The sequence below is a fragment of the Malaclemys terrapin genome, chromosome 1 (assembly GCF_027887155.1).
Source record: "Malaclemys terrapin pileata isolate rMalTer1 chromosome 1, rMalTer1.hap1, whole genome shotgun sequence".
Classification (NCBI taxonomy): domain Eukaryota; kingdom Metazoa; phylum Chordata; order Testudines; family Emydidae; genus Malaclemys; species Malaclemys terrapin.
Window position 1 is genome coordinate 177,640,891 of NC_071505.1, and position 21,164 is coordinate 177,662,054.

The window sequence follows — 21,164 nt, forward strand, 5'->3', positions numbered from 1 at the left end:
CTGCCACCCAATGTGCCAAGACTACCCCTGCTTCTGTTTTCCCTGCCAGCTCAGGACTCCAGCTCCCTGTCTTGCTGAGCCAGACACTCCTGTTTGGCTCCAGACACAGATCCAGGGTCTGAATCACTTGTTCCAAAGCTGCAAGTTTACCTGAAAACAGCTCACAGTAGCGTGCTTGTCTTTAGCACTCAGATGCCCAACTCCCAATGGGGTCTAAACCCAGATAAATCCGTTTTACCCTGCATAAAGCTTATGCAGGGCAAACTCATAAATTGTTCGCCCTCTATAACACTGATAGAGAGATATGCACAGTTGTTTGCTCCCCCAGGTATTAATACATACTCTGAGTGAATTACTAAATAAAAAGTGATTTTATTAAATACAGACGGTAGGATTTAAGTGGTTCAAAGTAGTAACAGACAGAACAAAGTAAGTCACCAAGCAAAATAAAATAAAATGCGCAAATCTATGCCTAATCAAACTAAATACAGATAATCTCACCCTCAGAGATGTTTCAGTAAGTTTTTCTCAGACTGGACACCTTCCAGGCCTGGGCACAATTCTTTCCCCTGGTACAGCTCTTGTTGCAGCTCAGGTGGTAGCTAGGGGATTCTTCATGATGGCTTCTCTCCTTCTCTGTTCTCTTCCCCCCTTTATATATCTTTTGCATAAGGCGGGAACTCTTTGTCTCTCTGGGTTTCCACCCCCCTCACTGGAAAAGCACCAGGTTAAAGATGGATTCCAGTTCAGGTGACATGATCACATGTCACTGCAAGACTTCATTACTCACTTGCCAGCACACACATATACAGGAAGACTCACAGGTAAATACAGCCATCTGCAGACAATGGGAGTCATCAAGATTCCAAACCATCATTAATGGTCCACACTTTACACAATTACAATAGGCCCTCAGAGTTACATTTTATATTTCTAGTTTTAGATACAAGAGTGGTACATTTATACAAATCAGATGATCACATTCAGTAGATTATAAGCTTTGGAATGATACCTTACAAGTGACCTTTTGCATGAGGCATATCCCAGTTACTTACATTCACTTATTACCGTATTTTCTCTAAAACTATCTCAGTTACATTATATTGACTTATTATCAAGTTTTTTATAAAACCATATAGACTGCACAACGTCACAGTGGTAACATTAATAAAACCCACAGAGGTATTGACAAGCAAGACACATCTAAGATTGTTTGTAAGGGCTGCCAGGGTGGGAAAGGAACCTGCCCTGTCCCAGGCCCACATCCTCCAAATGTTGGTTGTGCATAATATTGTATATAGCACATGTGTCAGTCAGGTTACACAGTATATCCACAGAGCAATGGAGATGCACAGATTGCCAGAAAAGATCAGACCAGAGCACTTCAGTGTGAGTTTTCCAATTTCACTCAGCTCTTTATCATTCTGTTAACATGCCTTTTGGGGAAGTGGAGTGGGGACTGGGGTATTGTGATTTTTTTTCATACAGTACATCATTCCTTACAAAGAACTTTCTTTTGGGTGACACTTTATAATAATTGATCTAATCTTTATTAATTCCTTTGGTGTTCATGATACTAACATTAATCATGAGAGGCTCATTTGGTATTAATTTGGATGTCATACACCTGCATAGGAATTCCATTGTAATTCAACGTTAATTTACTCTTCCTGCCAATTTTGATTTAAATTTTAAGAGTTGCACAAAAACCTCTTCTTGGTAATTGCCTAAGACATTGATGCACCTGGTATATTTGGTTACATTATCCATGAACACTGTCATCTTATTCATTAAGACGATTCAGTTATAAATATTTTTATATGGTCTGAACTGAGAAAGTACCGCAGCCTACATTAAAATACTTACAATTGCTTTCTCTAACTAATTAACATTACTGCATGTAAAGAGGTGGGCCACCACATATATTCCCTTATGGCCAGGAGTGGTACTGGGGTTACGCTTTGCCTTATTTTTCCTCAACTGGGTGTCAACAAATGTGCTTGTTCAGACCAGGGCAAGAGGAAGCCACGCACACTAATTAACATAAGTATGACTCCCTTTAATGAAGCCCCATGAAAGGAGCACTTGAACTACAATTCAAAGGCTTTACCGTCAGGGAGCTGGCCAAAGATCACCTCCCCCTTGCCAGTTGTGTAACTTCTAGTCTCTGGCCCCCTAGTCAGCTTCCTTTTTCTGTTTTAGGTGGAGCAGGGAGCCTCCTTGATTATACCCAGGCTGCGAGTTCCTGACTGACCTTTATAAAGGTATGTTCCTTTCACGTCCAGCGTGCTGTACTACCAAACACCACTGAGCCAGTCAAAACCCTGAAAAGCACTTTCTATGATGGAGACAAGAAGGAGGGATAGCTTTGAAGTGGGAGTCTGGAGTTAGGTTCTCTGACACACACTTCTTGTGTGACCCGGAGCCAATCACTTAACCCCTCTCTCTCCCCCTCCCGCTTCCTCCCCCACCTCATTCTCTATGTCACTTTTTGCCATCTAAAATGAAGAAAAAAAATATCATGTAGGACCTTGGGGCTTTCCAAAGGGGAGTAAGTGCCAACTGGGAACAACAAATACATGATTAAAAGTCTCCATAATGAAAAGAACCCAATGAATGCCAGCACTAGCTCAAGTGGCAACTGGTAATCTTAACAGACCCGGAAATCTGGCCCTGTTACATTTTGCTAGTATTTCTAGCTAACCTACCCAAAGCCTATTTTAAGAGGATCAGATCAGCCATGTCTTTCACATATGGTACAGCTAAATGCTCAAGACACTAATACTCACCACTGAATGGTGAATGGGGTCTTGGTCCTTCCCAACTTTCAACTATACTTAGTACAGCTCCAATCATCTAGATCCTGCCACGATCCCAGTCTATTCCTGCCTGTAAAGCGAAAAAAACACTCATCACTGAGATTTCACTATATGATGCTCTTTAAATGCTTCTAATTTATATCTCCATCCTAGGATATATGAACAAACTTATGAGGAAGCCTGGGCAAAAGCTTTAACTCACCATATGCACATCTAAACGTAGCTCAATCTGCTAGCCTCTCTCAGTCTTTAAAGAACTGCCATAGGATCTTCAATTATTTATAGCTATGTATCAGAAAAGGCATAATTGTCTTTTGGCTAGATAGCTTTTAAGCAACAGCAAAGTAAAATTATAATTATATGAAGAGTGCAGAAAGAGTTCTACACTCTTGATCCCCCTCCGATAACCACTTAGGATAAATTATTTACACTACATCCAAATACACTACTACAGCTTTAAAACCTAAATTTAACAAAACAAATGATTCTGTAGTTGAAAATACATTCATTTTCTCCCTGTACAATAAACATGCATTATCTTGGATCAATAAGAGTATTTCTAAACCAGATCCTAGAAGTACCCGGTAGATGGAAGATGGACTTAGATACTGGGAAATAATGACATGGGGAAATGGTATGGAGTACAATTTTCAAAAGCACCCAAGTAATTTGGAAGACTAAGTCCCATTTTCAAAAGAGATTTAGGCACTCAAGAGCCTATCTCCTATTGATTTTCCATGAGATGTAAGCTCTTAAGTGCCTAAATCACTTTTGAAAATGGGACTTAGACACTTTTGAATATTTTCCTCTTGTTCTAGCATTCAATTCAATGTTATAACATTAAAAATTCTGCATAACTTTGTACAAAATCCCACAAAGAATCTACACCGCCCCTTGTAACATCACCTAATTTCTCATTTCAGTGCCAAACAGAAACTGGTACCCACACACATGGTATAGCAATGTCCCTATGAGGCACCCTTAAATATGCAGCAATTATTAAGCATATTTCCTGGATAACAAAACTTAACTCATGTGATCCAAAACTATGCCTACTCCATATCATTAAAGACCTTCAAACAAGATACAGAGTCAAACACCAATAGAAATCTATTTATATTGTACTCCTCCTAGCCAAGCACAGAATAGCTCTGCAATGGAAGGCTATTCTATTTCCATCAATCCAGTAATGGTTAAAGACATAAAAACTACAGCTACATTGGAAATATCATACTGAGTAATAAAGAGTGAAGAATCACTGGCTACATCTACACTTGGAGCTAGGGGTGTGATTCCCAGCTTGACAAGACATACTGTCATCAAGCTAGTGTGCTAAAAATAGTAACGTAGCTAGGAAGCACAGGCAGTGGTGAATGGTGGCATGGGCTAGCCACCCCAAATATGTGTCCATGGGGTCTTGGTAGGTTTGTAGTCAGCATGGCTAGCCCATGCCACTGCTTGCTGCTGCTCACGCTACCATGGCTATACTACTATTTTTAGCGCACTAGCTTGATAAGAGCTAGCACAAGTATGTACGCTCAAGCTGGGAATCACTCCACTAGCTCCAAGTGTTACCATAGCCATAGTTTTAATTTCTTTTGGAAAAGACTATTGAATGTTGTTACTGTAAAGCATAATGATTCCTCAAGAAAAATGCATTACACCCCATCATATATAACAAGAACATTTAGCTCATTATAATAATATAGACTTAGAATACTTATCTCTTCACACTTACACCTAATATCACTTTATTAAGAAAGTTAAATACTATTATCATCACTTTATAGATGGGAACAACAAGGAGTCCGGTGGCACCTTAAAGACTAACAGATTTATTTGGGCATAAGCTTTCGTGGGTAAAAATCCCACTTCTTCAGATGCATGGAGTGAAAATTACAGATGCAGGCATTATATAATGACACATGAAGTGAAGGGAGTTCACTTGTTAGGTAACTCCCTTCTCTTCATGTGTCATTATATAATGCCTGCATCTGTAATTTTCATTCCATGCATCTGAAGAAGTGAGGTTTTTTACCCACGAAAGCTTATGCCCAAATAAATCTGTTAGTCTTTAAGGTGCCACCGGACTCCTTGTTGTTTTTGTGGATACAGACTAACACGGCTACCCCCTGATCTTTATAGATGGGGAAACTGAGGCTCGAAGTGGCAAAGCAACACTCCCAAAGTCACACAGCAGGCGTGTAGCAGAGCAGGAAACAGACCCCAGGTGTCCTGAGTTCCAGTCCAGTGCTCTCTCATCTAGATCATTCCGCTTCAGTAAGAACGAACATCCAGGATTTCATGTGGAAGCCAACTGGTATTTTTCTTGAGTCCTCGACTCTGCAGTGTGTACAGTTTTGATACTGAATTTTGGAAGCTTTTAATATTCTTTTGCCCCTATCCTGGTATCCAGTGAGAAGAAAATCTGAGGAGAAAAAAAAAACTTAACACACAAAAATAAGAATCATTGTAATATCTAATGTTTCATACCTCAGTACTGAAGATTATTTGACCATCACCTAGATATTTTTATCCTGTAAAGAAACACATATGTATTGCATATTTGCAAATGGTAGTGTATTAATTTGCCATGTTTTATTTGTCAATATTTGTTTTGCTTAAATGATTTTAATTACCATAAATGCAAACTTAATAAAGATACTTATAAAAATAAATAAAATGAGACTAATAATCATCTGCATCCAAGGATTGTTAATTCATGTTTGCAAAGGGCTTTGAGAACCCTGAAGGTAATTGCAAAAGGTTTTCATCAAGTGAACTAATAAGATACCATACATGGGAAATCATGGCAGCTTAGAGTACATGTGCATCACCAGCAAACCTGCAGCTCTGTAGAAAGCAAAAGAAGGAGAAAATAAAGAACAAAGATATGCTGTCTAATGGAGCACAAGATTGTAGTCCCAGTGAGGGATTTAGATGATGTCACAGACTTCAGGGGAAGGGCTTGAATGGTTTACAAACAGCAAGAAAACTCTGAGACTGAAATACATCTTAAGCATGTAATCTCCCATCATGTGGCATTATGCAGGAAGCCACTTGATCTTGGAGGTGACAGGGATCAGTCTCTTAGTGTGTGCTGTTGCGTTAGCAGGAGATTACTGTGCATGTAGCAGAAAAAGAAAAGGATTGCTGCACACGTAGCTCAGGAGAGAAAGGAGGTTACGCAGCATGATCCATAGAAAGGAAAAGATCCACGTACACATAATAGAAGGAACACATGAGAAGCCCTGTGACTAATTCCAAGGCTGTCAGCATCTGTGACAATCATGGTTGTTTAAAGTTAAAAATCACAATAAATGTGCCTTGGAGAAAACAATCAGTGAACAATAAATGTAGTAATGAAATATAAAAGAGGAAATCTGTGTGTCATTTATAAAAATATACTTTAGATGACTGTTTTTAAAAACAGATCATACAAAAAACTAAGCATTTACGGGTTCACAATCAGTTTGTTATAACAACAAAGGGCAAGACACATGATTCGTTCAGATATGCAAAAACTCTTATGCTGAATTGATATATGACTGAAGTCTTTAAAACCAATTTGGATAATCTGACTCCATTACTTTCACTAGGTCTGAGTCTGTGCCATCATTTTTCAGATCAATACCTAAGGATGTTTCCAAAGCATCACAATATTCTTTTGGCAGTGTTACAAATAAAAAAGTGCCTTCTTTAAATCCTCACGTGTCCACTGTGGTGAAAGATAGATTTAGCCTTTAAATCCTTCAGTCCTTTAACAGGAATAAGAAAGAACTGTGTCACCTACTGTACATTTAAGGCAACAAAGGGAGGATGGATGCATTTGATAAGGAGGTTCATCCCTTTAGACCCTATGCCTTTTCCAACTGAGATAAAAATTAGAAATATTTGGATGCCTTCCCTACATGACAATGGCATCACCATATGCATACATAATTCATAACAGAATGAATGGAGAGAGAATCCAGAAGTCACGGATTTACATTTACCAGACATATGAAGTGCCAGATATGGTTTTTTTAAATCAATACATGAATGAATGAATGAATAAATGTTTTGAGCATTTAGGCTCTGTTATCACAGCCGTTCTGAATGCTCTTTTGTAATCTTGCTAGTTGAGCCTCAACTGAAAATGGTTATTGCTCTTTTTTCCCCCCCCTTACAAGCATTCCTACTTCTTGCTTGGGGACTTTTCCAGCTAGTTCCCTATCTCTTTGAACTTCTGAACCCTTGCTCAGTATTTTTGCTACAGTTCATGAAATTTATTTATTTACAAAGTCCATTTTGGTTCAGAAAGTGTTAAGTTTGTCAGTCTTTGTAAGGCAATGTAATGGCTTTAATATTGTAGCTGGATTCCAGGATACTCTCTCATTATTACTTCTTGATTTATTGACTACATGTGACAAGATCAAGCATAGTATATATTTTAATAATTGACAAAATACTATTAATCTTTTGGGCAATATACTAGCAGGCTTTGCTTCCTCTCTGCCAGATTAATCAATTTCTTAGATACATCATTCATTATTCTGACTTAACCCAGGTGTGGTGTGATGCACCTTCTGGTACAGATTTGCAGTGGATGCTCATCCATGACTGTGTCCTCTCCCTAGCTTGTATTTTTCCATTGCAGCCAGTTGAGCTAATACTGTTATGCCACTGATTAGCTACAATGTGACCAACTTGCAGCAAGTAAAACCAGTGATGATAAGAAAAGATATGCTTTTATAAATGCAAATGTGACATCCTAAGCAAACACCGTTGTATGCAAAGCTCTTTTGGTTCAAAGAGCAATGTAGCGACAATGCTACAGAGTTCTGTAATTAAGAACCTGGAATCTGATTTTCCCTGTATTGCAGGGTTGGGTTTCTTGAACTAAACAGGAGCCATCAATGGGAGTATTTCCATTAACTTCCATGTGCTTTGCATGAGGCTTATAGTGCCTTTAGTGGTAAAGTGATTATTATCCTCTCCTATTGGATGATGGTCCTTGCTCTAGGGAAACACACAGAATACTGTAGCTAGAAAATAGGATACTGAAAAAGAGAAATTTAGGAAATGGAATGCAGAATGAAAGGATAAAGAAACTATGTCTCATCCTAGAATACGGATCTGGGGTTAAATCCTGACGGTACTGAAGTCACTGGAATTTTTCCCATTGAGTTCACTCCTGAAGTCTTGTAGGTTGAAAGATATCTGCACAAGTAGCCCCTCCAACTTAACAATTGGAAATGAGGTGAGATTGCAAAATCCATTCCTAGCTACCATAACTAGGATTTTTAATTGTTAGTTATAAGAGGAATAGCTAAAGCAACACAATTTTTAAAAATGTTGTCAACATTTGGTTTGTAAATAAAAACTGGTTTATTTTGAGTGGGCGCTTAACCAGCACAATAAAAAACAACTAGTCAATAAACGTCAAGAAGAAAAGTACAAGACAGACCATTAATCTGCCACTCCACTTAAAATATAGCTATCCATTTAGTCTATGCTTTCATGGCAGAGTGTTAGGGACTGATCTTTGGACTGAAATCAATGGGATGTAAAGCAACAGAATATTTTCATCTAATAAAAATTGCCAACAGGGAGTGAGTGGCATTAGACAATTAGAACTACCTATTTAAAGTGGAAATGGGGAGCGTTAAAAAAAAAAATCAAAATAATCTGCCTGCCAGTACCTTCTTGAGTAGGTCTGATCCATTGTGAAGATCCAAGGGTTAGTCCTCAAAATGAAGTCTGACACACACATTAGTTAAGGTAAACAGATTTATTCTGGTTGGAAACTTGCACAGATTAAGGTCCAGAGGCAAGGGAAATTTAAAGTCTCTAGGAGTTCTCCACCCATCCTCATTTCCCTTAATTAAGCAGACCAAATCTTAGAGCAGGGGAAAATCTGGGGAAAATTTTCACCAACAATTTTTGGCTTTTTTTCCTGGCCAACTCTACTGACCTTTGCCTAGCATTGTTACCCCATGGTTTCCCCAGTAGACCATCCCTCCAACAAAGGCCAGTACACTTTAACCACATTTGCTTGAAAAACAAAAACAAAAAAACCCCAACTCTAACTGCTTCCCCAGCAGTATTCAGAGGGATCATATCATGCCAAGTAAGCAATCAAACTGCTCTTAAAATGTGTCTATTTTTCTGGCCTACATATGGTACCAGACAACAGCCAAGCTACCAAGAGGCACTGCAATATTAAGTCCTGTGGTCCAATATAAGATCAATACCAAAAATGTCTGGATCAACAGATGTGTTCCAATGTATTTCAAGGGTGTATATTAGCAGGGATATTAAACAGTCTTGCTGGAGTTATCTAAATACAAGTTGCATTTGTCAAATATTATATGGCTAGTTTTGCTAAAAAAAAATAAAAAAAATAAAAATCTTGAACTAGCTTGATTATAGGTATGTTAGGACTCTGCCTATTATATCACCTTCTGTTTGTCTCAAAGTACATTCTCTGTAGAGGGATGTGTGCCTCAGTATAGACACAGGTGAGCACCTAGCCATACATTCATTTTATAGTAGCCTTGTTCCATATTTCAACCGAAAGCATTATGCACTTTTTCTACATCTCAACAACTGTGTCACTTGCTGTTCTCCTCCACACAACCTGCTGCTTGCTCTCTACCAGAATTGCTGTGGGCAAGCAATGAAAAGATAAACTTCACAATTTTTTAGAAGAAAAATATACATTCCAGTATATAAAAATATGTCAGAAGCAAGGTAAAAAAAAACACACCTCAAGGGAACTTGACTGTAACAACATAAAATAGGCATACAACATCCTAAATGACAGAGAAATGCAGGTTGAAAATACTAGCTGACTTTACAAAAAAAAAATGGTGAATTCAGGTGCTCAAAATATGAAGTTAATACCACTGACTAAGGCCAAGTATAATAGTAGAGAGAACTTCCCCACACAGCTCTGCCATTGCAAATCTCTGAGTGATCTAGTACTTCCCTTTTCCTAAGCCGAAATGGATTACTGATTATAGCAAAACACACAGTCAACTTTACTTGTTGCTAAAGCAGATTTGAACCCAGGACTTCTAGAAGTGGAAGTCTAGCACAGAAGAAAACAAAGTGAACAACAGATGTCAATGGTTACAATACAATGCTCACCTCCATAATTTAAGGTTTAAGAGACATTAAATACCACCAGTTAAACTAATTTTTACAATTGTCTGAAGTAGACTACACTGAGAGACTAAAGCGGCTGAGGGGTATCTGTAAACATACATTGCTATTCCACTGAAATCAATGGGCTAGGATTAAATGGTTTGGCTCCCAGAAAATACACATAAAAATAGTGTGAAACACCTTAAAATACATTTGTTGACAAATAATATTTTAAGACGCTCTATGCAGATAGCACACATGGAAGGTGTTCCCATAAACATAAACAGTCTTAAAGATCCTGAAATACTTTTGTAGCATGCAATGATGTGTCATTTGAGACTCATCAGTGCCATTATCTTGTATGTTTCTTAAAACAGGGGCCCAGATCCTCTGCTTGAGTAAATCTACACAGATCCATTTAATTAGTTTACAAAATCTGAAGACCCCAAAGAGGACAGGTAGGTCCATTTGTCCTCCAGTTTAGCCTGGCTTGGAGAGTAATCAGAGGCATTAAGGGGTACAGGCAATAGCTCTGAGCACTGAGCTGCTCAAGGAGGAGCAATACCTTCCTAAAGCATGACTCCTCCTGGTGTCCCACAGGAGTGCTGTGTCTCCTTGCTGCCTCCTACTTTGGCCAATGGCCAAATGCACAATTTGATCCTCTGACCTCCAAGCACACAAATTCTCCAGAGTTCCATGTCAATGAAGGAAAATGGTCAGACCTACTATGATCCACTTATGGTATAATCCATCCTTACTTCCCCAAAACAGATGCAGAACTGCAATTGAGCAAGTCCTTGAACGTCCTATGAGTAACTTCCTATCTAGATATGCTTTTGATGCCATTTGCTTCTTATTTAGTCTATCATAGTGTAGCAGGATGGTCACCCGCTCCTGCCTGGGAAGGGTTAAAGCCAGCCCTGCAGAGGGCTGGGGCTGTGGAAGGAAAGACCTGGGCTGATTGGGGGAAGCAGCTGCAGCTGGGCCATGCCCCAATCAAAGCCCAGCTAGCCCTATAAAGGCTTGAGCCAGGAGCAAGGAGACTCACTCTCTCTGTACTCAGAGAGAGAAGGGCCTGGCTGAAGGGATCTAGAGACAGGGTACCTGAGTGGAGCAGGGCTTGGGAAAGGCAGAGGAGCTGGGGAGCTCCAGCCTGGAAAGCCCCAGGCTGTGGCCTACCATAGGCCAACAGGTACTGGGGGTTACAGAGGGCAGCCCAGGGGTAGACACAGACAGCAGGTCCAAACCCAACCTTGCCTGTGATGAGTGGCTGATACTGCAGTCTGCCCCAGGGAGCGGGGCTAGATCAGGGGTTGGCAACATTTGGCACGTGGCTCACCAGGGTAAACACCCTGGCAGGCCGGGCCAGTTTATTTACCTGCTGGAATGGCAGGTTCGGCCGACCGTGGCCCCCCACTGGCCGCGGTTCACCGTCCCGGGCCAATGGGGGCAGCGAGAAGCGGCGCGGGCGAGCGATGTGCTGGCCACGGCTTCCCGCCGCCCCCATTGGCCCAGGACGGCGAACCGCAGGCAGTGGGGGCCGTGATCGGCTGAACCTGCCGTGTCAGCAGGTAAATAAACTGGCCCGGCCCACCAGCGTGCTTACCCTGGCGAGCCGCATGCCAAACGTTGCCGACTCTGGGCTAGATGGTGACTGGCAGTAGCCTTACACTGAGGCGAGGTAGGGTTAGTGGGTGGGGGTTCCCCTGGAAGGGGAGACCCAGCATGTGTGGGTGCTGCCCCCTGGGGCACCGGGGTCGTGGGAGGGACATGGGGCCAGTGACAAGGCAGATCACCGGCCTGCAGAGGGCACTCCGGGCTGGAAATGGAGCTAATTGCCTGAGAGACCAGTAGGAGGCGCGCTGCAGGGGTGAAACTGACCCCTTACACATAAACATCCAGTTCTCTCTGATCATTCACATATTGTGTTTTCATGCTGGTTTAAACAACCAACAAAAAAAATGAGTTTGTTGCTGTTGACTGTGTCTAGTACAAACATGCCCATTGACTTCAGTGGGCTTTGGATCAGGCCCTAGATAACCTAATAGTGTTCTCTACCGCTGATTGAATGTTCTGTGATCTCAAAAAATAAATATGCAGGGGAACCTCCATTACATCCTAGTCAGTATTGCTGTATATCAAAAATGCATGTAACACAACAAGGTATGTAACATAAGTCTAATGATGCAAAGAGAGTTTGAGACATCCTGTTAATGAAGCTCAGTTTTTATTAAAGTTTCCAGTAAAACTTCCCGTAGTTCTCAATACCTGCACTGAACTGCAATGACAAAGAGTTAGAGGACTCAGTTTTACTGAATAAACTTTGCTGATGTAAACAGTAAAATATCACCCACTTCTTGAGAGTCCTATGCAAATATAGCATTATTAATTTCTATAGTCTTCAGCAAATGTGACACAGCATGGCACTTTCAGAGCTAAAGTGGTATATCTATTGCCAATATAGATAAAATTTGCAAAACCTGTATGATTTCATGGCAGAGATTTGGTAACCAGAGCCAGCTCCAGGCACCAGCTTGGCAAGCAGGTGCTTGGGGCGGTCACTTTGGGAAGGGGCGGCAAGTCCAGCTGTTCGGCAGCAATTCGGTGGACGGTCCCTCACTCCTGCTCGGAGCGAAGGACCTCCCGCCGAATTGCTGCTGCAGATCGCGACTTTTTTTTTTTTTTTTTTTTTTTGGCTGCTTGGGACAGCCAAAACCCTGGAGCCGGCCCTGTTGGTAACCTATGGCTAGCAATGAAAGATGGTGCTACCCATCAATTATAAATGATAACAAAGATCACAGTTTTGCACTTGCTGCACAATAGTAACCCGAGCTAAATCAGGCCACTACTAGATAGCATTTGACCAGTGAATTCATATGACACATGCCAGGATGCTCTGCATATAAACTGAACTGATATGCTCTGGGGATACAATTACTCTATGATCCCAAAGTATATAACCTTGCACTGTTGAGAAGGGTTTCTCCAAAGGAAATAAAGAGAAATGATTCATCAACCACTCTACTAGGGCAATTATTTGAATTCGGATTCACTGCCCCCATTGTGTATTCCCAGAACCAATATCTGCCTGTTTTGGAAATTTATTTAGGAGTGTAAAAACAGAACAATTTTTTTTTGCAAGTTTATATAACCAGTTAATGGAGAGCATTAGCACTGTATTGCACAGATTTTAGCACTGCAGTGTTTTGCAAAAGCAGAGTATATTGATACAACTACTAAATGTAAATTTCCTCTTATGGGAATCAAGTATTTTTTCCAAAGGACTTGTGGTCATTCTCAAGCATATATTTAGCACTGTTGAATTAGAGAAGTATAAGGGCTTGCTTACAGCTGGACGTAGGAGAATAAAACATGTCTGCACAATTTAAAACCAGTTTTGGAGAGCGTGGGGAATGTTGTTTCATCCCATTCAATAGCACTTTATAAACAATTATTCTCAACACATATTCAAGTCTCTCTTAAAATGTTTGAGCAATAATTCACATCCTCTATGCAAAGCCTGATTAGAGGTGCTTTGCATGAAACCCACACAGATATTAGGCAACACAGAATCCTCCCCCAGATCCACAGGCAATCTCAATACTCTACCAAAACCACTCAGTACTTTAGCAATAGCCATAGTGCATTACAGTCTGCCCCTCCATTCCCACCTAGTGCTTGCTTTGTGGCCAGTGCATCTGCACACTTCATGTATCTCCTGGCCATGCCCCCAACAACACTCCTGCAGCCTACCCAGAAACCCACTTCCATAGATCCTCTTCCTAGTCTCTCCAATTCCTGCCCACCCTCCATGCAGCACAACTGCTGTGGTTTCACTCTGATTTGGATCTCCCAGGGCCACAGATAATCAGTCAGGAATTTTACCCTAAGGCCAGCCTGTTAATACAGCTTTAAACTGCTTCACTATCTAGGTCAGGGATTGGCAACCTTTGGCACGTGGCTCGCCAGGGTAAGTCCCCTGGCAGTCCGTGCCAGTTTGTTTACTTGCCGAGTCTGCAGGGTTCGGCCGATCGCAGCTCCCTCAGCCCCCGCCGCTTCCCGCAGCCCCCATTGGCCTGGAGTGGCAAACCGCGGCCAGTTGGAGCCGCGATCAGCCGAACCTGTGGACGCAGCAGGTAAACAAACGTGCCAAAGGTTGCCGATCCCTGATCTAGTGGCCACATCTTCCCATGGTGCAGTAAACTCATCCAGTGGTTGTATCACCAAGGTGGATGTAAGAAGAATAAGCTACTGAGGCCAAGGTGAAAAGACTTGGGGTCAAATTCAGCCATTGGTATGAATGGATGCTCTTAGGTTTTTCCACCCAAAAAACCCAGCCATTCAGGTAACCCACATGTTTTTTGTTTGTTTGTTTGTTTGTTTAAATTAAAGGGAAACAAAACAAAAAATGTTTAAAGAGTAAACACTCTGTTAGATTGCACAGTGTGAGCCACCTCCAATGGCTGTGTGAGCCACCTGCATCATTTATCCTCCACAAAATGGCAACTGTAGGTAAGCAAATGCCTTCAATGTTTAAAGGCACAGCATGAGAAAACAATCTGCCATAGAAGCTACCAGCTACGTACATCACAGCAGCAAATCCACTGAAGCCAATGGAGTTATGTCTGCTTAATAATGATAGCAGCATTTGGCATTTCTACAGAGCCTTCCATCTGAAGCTCTCAAAGCACTTTACAGTCATTAATGAAATTGCTTCCACTACTCACGTTACTGAGGCACACAGAACTCTGACATGGTCAATAGTGATGGAAGATACCATTAAACCCCACTTTATCCCACAGCGGTTTGAAAAATGTGGTTCTTACTTTGCAAAACTTTCATGTCAAAGCTCCAGAGAATTCTATACTACAAATTTTGGTGGGTTTTCAATTTTTTTCTCCCTTTCTCTGTTCTTTCAAAAAGGAGTAGATTTAAGCCAATTTAATTTTGACCCAAATCAATTTCTAATCTCAGATTTCACGTGATGAAAAAATCCAAGATATTAAATCTCTCCACTCGCCGTAACCCCAAGTAAGTTGCACCTTTGATGAAAAGGATCCTTATGAGCGCAAAGTTTCTCAGACAACTGTGAGGCAAGCCTTAGTAGGATTAAAAAACTATAATAAGATAACTCCTCAGAAATCAATAAACAAACATCTAATCATGTAATGCACACCACTCAGCTTTTCTCTGTCAGGTGAAACATTTCTCAGTAACTGAATTTACTGCTGATCCTTTAGGAATGTTGATGATCCACACAGCTGCCTGGGATTAAAAACTGGAATATGATTCTTAATAATTTTATTTAATAAACAATAGATATTTAACATTAAAAGACTTGTGGTCATGGTTCCTTAGCTTTTTATCTAAAAGGATTGTAATGAATTTCCACTTCATTCAGTGGCTGTCTATATTTTACTTACCAAAACATTTGAACTCTCTGGTGAAAGCATCAGTGATATAGACTCATAGAAATGTAGGGCTGCAAGGCACCTCGAGAAGTCATCACGTCCAGCCCCCTGTGCTGTGGCAAGACCAGTAAACCTAGACCATCCCTGATAGGTGTTTGTTCAAACTGTTTTTAAAAACCTCCAGTGATGGGGATCCCACAACCTCCCTTAGAAGCCTATTCCAGAGCTTAACTACCCTTATAGTCAGAAATGATTAGGTGTCACCCAGTTTAAGTGGAACAATTGCATAGTAAAGGAAAAGGGAGCAGGCCTTTGCCAAGTTCACACTGAAAGGTCTTGGGCCTGATTTTCATCTCACTTATCATTACTTTCCATCCGTATAACCCCATTCTTTAGTGTGAGAGGACAGTCAAACCCCTTGCTTTTCATTTCTAGCTTCTGTAATTGGGTTGGGAGTTGCAAGCAAAGCAAAATGCCATAGTTGCATCTCAGTTTATGTCTATATTGCAATCAAACACCAGCAGCTGTCCTGTGTTAGCTGACTCAGGCTACTGGGCCAGAAAACAGAAGTGTGGATGTTCAGGCTGGGGCTGGAATCTGGTATCTGAGACCGTGAGGAGGGGAGGGGGCTCCAGCCAGACTGCCTGGGCTCAAGCCAGATGTCTACACTGCTATTTTATAACCCCACAGCCTGAGTCCCGCAAGTGCAAGTCAACTGACCTGGGCTGGCTGCAGGTGGTTTATTGCAGTGTAGATATATTCTCAGTGCTTCAGGCTACGGTGACTCCTTCTCAAAAGGAGTATTTTTTTCTGGAAAAAGGAAACCAGGCAGATGAAACTGGTGTGATTTGTACAACTAAGTTCTTTCTATAGAGTGGACAGCCATTAAATCTGTGACCCTGTTCGACAGAAAATGCAATTCTTTAGCAAGACTATGTGTTCGGCAGGTGTCCCTTTAAGGTGGTTCCTGCAGGTATCACTTCTAGAGGAAAGTTTCATTCCAGCAATTAGTCGTGTTACTGTAAACTAGATTTGAAAATAGAGGAGACAGATCCTCAGCTGGTGTAAATTGGCATAGCTGACTTGAAGTCAATAGAGTTATGCTGATTTATACCAGCTGAGGATTTGGCCCAGGAAATTTGTTCTTTCGCTATGGATTCCTTCAACATAAATTCATTTAAGAGAGCTGCGCTGTGAAATTTGAAATGATTTTTAATAGAGGGAGGGGGGAGGCAACGTTAGCTAATAAACAACCTTATTGGGTGCATTCTTTCAGCAACCAACAGTGGAGAGGTAAACATCTCTGAGAGCAGCAGCCAAATCCTGTCTTTGCATTCTGTCTAAGAGATGCTCTCAATCACACCATACCAGAGTTGCCTTGCTCATTTTAACACAAGAGTTGAACATAACTAATAAGAAACAAAAGCAAGTCTGATGTTTTTACAAATGAAGTCATGGCCTAGTTTTACTTCCTGACCTCAGGCAAATGATTGACATTGGAGCAGACTGTGACCTGCTTAGACTGGTTTAGTGTGTCAACTGCCACCTGGTTTTATGTCATTGAACATGTAATGAAGCTCACTAAATACGGCAGAGCTAACCTAGAAAACTGCATCTATCTTGTTATATTTTGAGGTTGATTTCTTTTCAAATAAATTTAAATACCAACCTGAGTCATTCACTGTGAAAGTCTGTATATACGCTTCCCTGCTCTATCAGGAATGATTAAGGCCTCTCGCTGGCTACATGGTGCCACTTTGTCCTGCTTTTGCTTAATTGATCTCCTTGTTTGGGGCTGAAAATCTCTCTGTCATGCCAGAAACTTAGCTTTTCTTTCTTTTATGAAACAAAATACAGCTCCTTTTTAAAAACAAATGAATAAAGTCACCATTGCCAGCATCAGCAATCAGTCCATGTTGCTGCTTTTGAGTAGTGATTGTTAATATTAACAAATCTATTTTTATTAATAGCATTAGAGCCATGTCAGGAAATAGTGCTGCATGCTTTTCTGATCGCTACCGGGATAGATTGTAACTGATAGGCACTGGACCGTTCTGCCACATTTTTGCACTGCCTCAGGAACAACTCTGGAAGGTACAGTCCCAACCATGGCTCTCCTAATAGACACCTATTTATCCTTCAGCTCCCCACCTTTGTCATTTTAAAGATGACTGAGAGTTTGCCTACATGGTAGGGTAATGCATTCTATGGGGGTGGGAATTCTAAAGCACACCAATGGTTGCACATTAATTGGTCTCTTTAGATAGACCCTGCAGGTACGCTTTAACATGGTGCTGTTTGAAACAGTACTACATTAAGGAACTGAGGAAACCTTTAGACTATCAGCTGGGTCTAAATGGACCAATTCAAGAACAACACATTACTGCACTTTAGAAATCACACTCCTGTAGAGTACATTACCCCAACAGGTAGACAAGCCCTGAGGTATTTTAATGAACACATCACTGGTTCTACCACAAACCAGGCAGGCTGTATTCTCGGTCTCCGCAACTGGTACCTATCAGGGGGCATAAGAGAGCCAACAGGAAGTGTGGCACTGCACAGCATCCCACAGGATGTGTGGTATAATAAGGATCTGACACATTGGAGTGCTGGCAAAACCTAACTTTTATTTCCTGGCCCCAGTTTGAGTCATAGTTCACAGTCTCAAAAAACAAATACTTCCATCACAAAATGGGTTATTTCCCACTGACTCCAGTGGCTATTATTACATATTGGAGGTTTAAAACTTCCTGTTGCAGCTTAACCCTTTTTTTAATTTATTTTTTCCCTGACTGAACAAATTCTAACAAATACAGCGATTTAACCTCATCTTTTTATGTTATTGCAGCAGCAACAGGTCTCAGACTTTTAGCTGTTTCAATAGACTTCTGGATCTACTGGAAAGTAGTGGCCTTAGGTACTGCCCATGTTTTTATACATGTGCAGACTTTTTCAGCATCTTGTTCCTGCTGCAAAGTTGGGTATGAACTCAATGACCTTTCTGGGTCTGAATTTATCTCATATTTCCCTTTTTATCTGTGTTAGGGGCTGGGATGTAGGCCACCTTGCCTAGTAGTCAAAGCAGGAGTCCAGGTTGAGGAACAAAGCCAACAGTCAGCACCAGACTCAACTGCCAATTACCAGCACCAGGGGTCAAGCCAGAATGAGAACCAGGAATTGAAGCTGAGGGTCACGGCCAAGATCAAATATTAACTGCCAGAGCCAACGGTCAAGTCAGAGTCAGAGTCAGAAGTTGGAGGCTGAGGTCGGAGCCAGGACTGGTAACTGATGACTGGAGGCAAGGTAAAAGGGCAGGAACTGGAGAAAAAGCAAGGATCAAGCACAGAGCAGGAGCATGGCAGGAACAAGAGCAGAGGCAAGACGAGTCAGGAGCTGAGCAAGAATCAGGAACAAGGGTGGATGCAGGAGGCAGGCACAAGCAGGCTCCCATACAGCCACAACAGGAAATCACCTTGTCACTCAGACGAAATTCCTGTGCCTCCTTCTGGCTTAAATAGTGTGGTTGGACCATCAGTGGAGCCGGGCGATCTTCCAATCAGGTCTCCCTTATGTGGTGCCTTGGCTGGAGGAACAGTCTTAAAAGCTTCTCAACCCACTACGTTTCAGCAGACATTGGGTGGAAGCCAGGATGTGGTAGCTCTCTGGGGATTCCCAGACCTAGGCTCAAGATCTGAGACAGGACAACCTGCATGTTCAATATTGTCCCAGTTTTAGGAGTATCATGCATACTTGGCTTTGTTGTCAATTTTTCTCCTAAGTAGATGGTTTCCATTGTTGGAAATTGACCCTAGGCTTTGTTCAATGTAAGCTTCTTTCTTACACTTTCCACTGCTCTGCACCATCATTCCTGATTGTGCTCCGCTGCCTCAGATTAGGGTGTCACCAATGTATACTTTCATGCTGAGAGGCCGTCTAGCATCCGCAGCTATTGCCACTGCCAGACATATTCCAACAGGAAACCTCAAGAATATCGGCCAAATAGCATATTCAAAATGCAAACCTAGGAGCTTTCTGCATCCTGGGGAATCTGCCAAAATCCTGCCAACACATTTAATTTGCTAAAAAATGTGGCTTCTTTCAGCCCAGCAAACATTTCAGTACTAGTGAGAAAATAGAATTTTCTGTTTTAACGTACTTGTTCAGTTCCTCAGGGGCAAAGCAGAATCTGAGTTAACCCAGTCTCTTGACTCTTCTGTTCTATGAATTATGCCAGCTGCTATCACAAGTTTTTCTTGTGAGGAATTTTCATGTTACTTTGCAGACAAAGTTATTTAGATTTGGGTTTTGCTGCAGACTGTTATGGAAAGAGATCAATGTCTTGAGAGGACATACTGTGTTGAGTTTCAGCCTATATCACTCACTGAGTTTATGGAGGTGCTTAGACTGCTTTATGCTACAGTCTATGAGTGGGAGCCTTGTCCTTCCTTGCTGGCCAAGCACTGGCTCCATTGTCCATTGAGATTATCAGCATTTCTCTACAATTCTTAAATAAGATGTTGTGGCCCATGCTCAAGAAGCCAACTCTTGACCTTGACAAACTGGCTATCAATTTGTGTCCCATTTCAGGGACTCTCGTGGAGAAGTTTGGTGTGGAGCAATTTTGGCAGATTCTTGATTCTTCAAATTACCTTGATCCTGGCAACCTGGTATGGTGTAGAAACTGCACTGGTTGTATTAGTTGGCGATTTCTTCTTGTTCAAGACATGGGAGGATTAATGAGGTACCATTGGCTGTAGTATATTTATATGGATGGCAGTTCTATGACTCTATCATGTCTGACCCAGCCAGAGCAGGAGAATAAATTACGCGGAGCTTGTCTACCTAGTGTGGCAATGCGCTAGAGGGGGTTGATTTCTAAAGCGCATTAACGTGTTGTGTACCAACTGGTCCATGTAGACTAAAAGTTCCCTAGTGCACCTAAGTTCCCTAGTACTGTTTGAAACAGTAATATGCTAAAGTGCACTAAGGAACTTTTAGTGCACACCACCAAGGTCTACATGGACCAGTGAATGCACAACACGTCAATGAACTTTAGAAATCACACACAAACCCCATAGTGCACATCACTGTTCCATGCAGACAGCCTTTAGTGCCTAAATGAATTTGGGGCTAAGGTCAGAGTTAGCTGGTTGTGACTTAATCTAAACAAGACTGAGATAATGTGTGTGTGCTGGAGGGAGGGAAGCGCACAGATTAGTTGACAGAACTTGTTTCTGTTCCCCTCATTGAGGGAGTGAAACCACTATTTGTAAAACAGGTGAGCAACTCTGGAATGCTGGTAGATCCTAGGCTGGTCCTGAATGCCACAGGAACAGCTTGTGACCAGAGCACTTTCTTTTCATCTGTGCCTGGCAAAACAAGTGTGACCTTTTCTCACCTTGCCACAATTATTCATTCCTTAGTCACCTCAAGATTAGATTACTGTAAAGCAGTGGTTCTCAAACAGGGGTCTGGGGCCCCCTGGAGGGCCGCAAGCAGGTTTCAGGAGACCTTCCAAGCAGGACCAGAGTTAGACTCGCTGGAGCCCAGGGCAGAAAGCCAAAGCCTCATTGCATGGGGCTGAACCCTGGGGCCCTGAGTTCCACTACCTGGGGCTGAAGCAGAAGCCTGAGCAACTTAGCTATGCAGTGCCCCTTGTGGCATGGGGCCCCAGGCAACTATCCTGCATGCTATCCCTTAATGCTAGCCCTAGCTTTTATGCAGAAAACCAGTTGTTGTGGCACAGGTGGGCTGTGAAGTTTTTATAGCATGGCTGGGGGCCTCAGAGAGAAAAAGGTTG

The 21,164-nt window shown here is 41.7% G+C and overlaps 1 long non-coding RNA gene across 1 annotated transcript; it reads right to left on the reverse strand.

Moving 5' to 3' along the window:
- Positions 1-228: 228 nt before the first annotated feature.
- LOC128847674 (uncharacterized) lies at positions 229-5,237 on the reverse strand. The gene is made up of 3 exons (XR_008446932.1): positions 5,045-5,237; positions 2,790-2,889; positions 229-838 (listed from the first exon to the last, which is right to left on the reverse strand). It is a non-coding gene; the product is annotated as an uncharacterized LOC128847674 (long non-coding RNA).
- Positions 5,238-21,164: the final 15,927 nt, after the last annotated feature.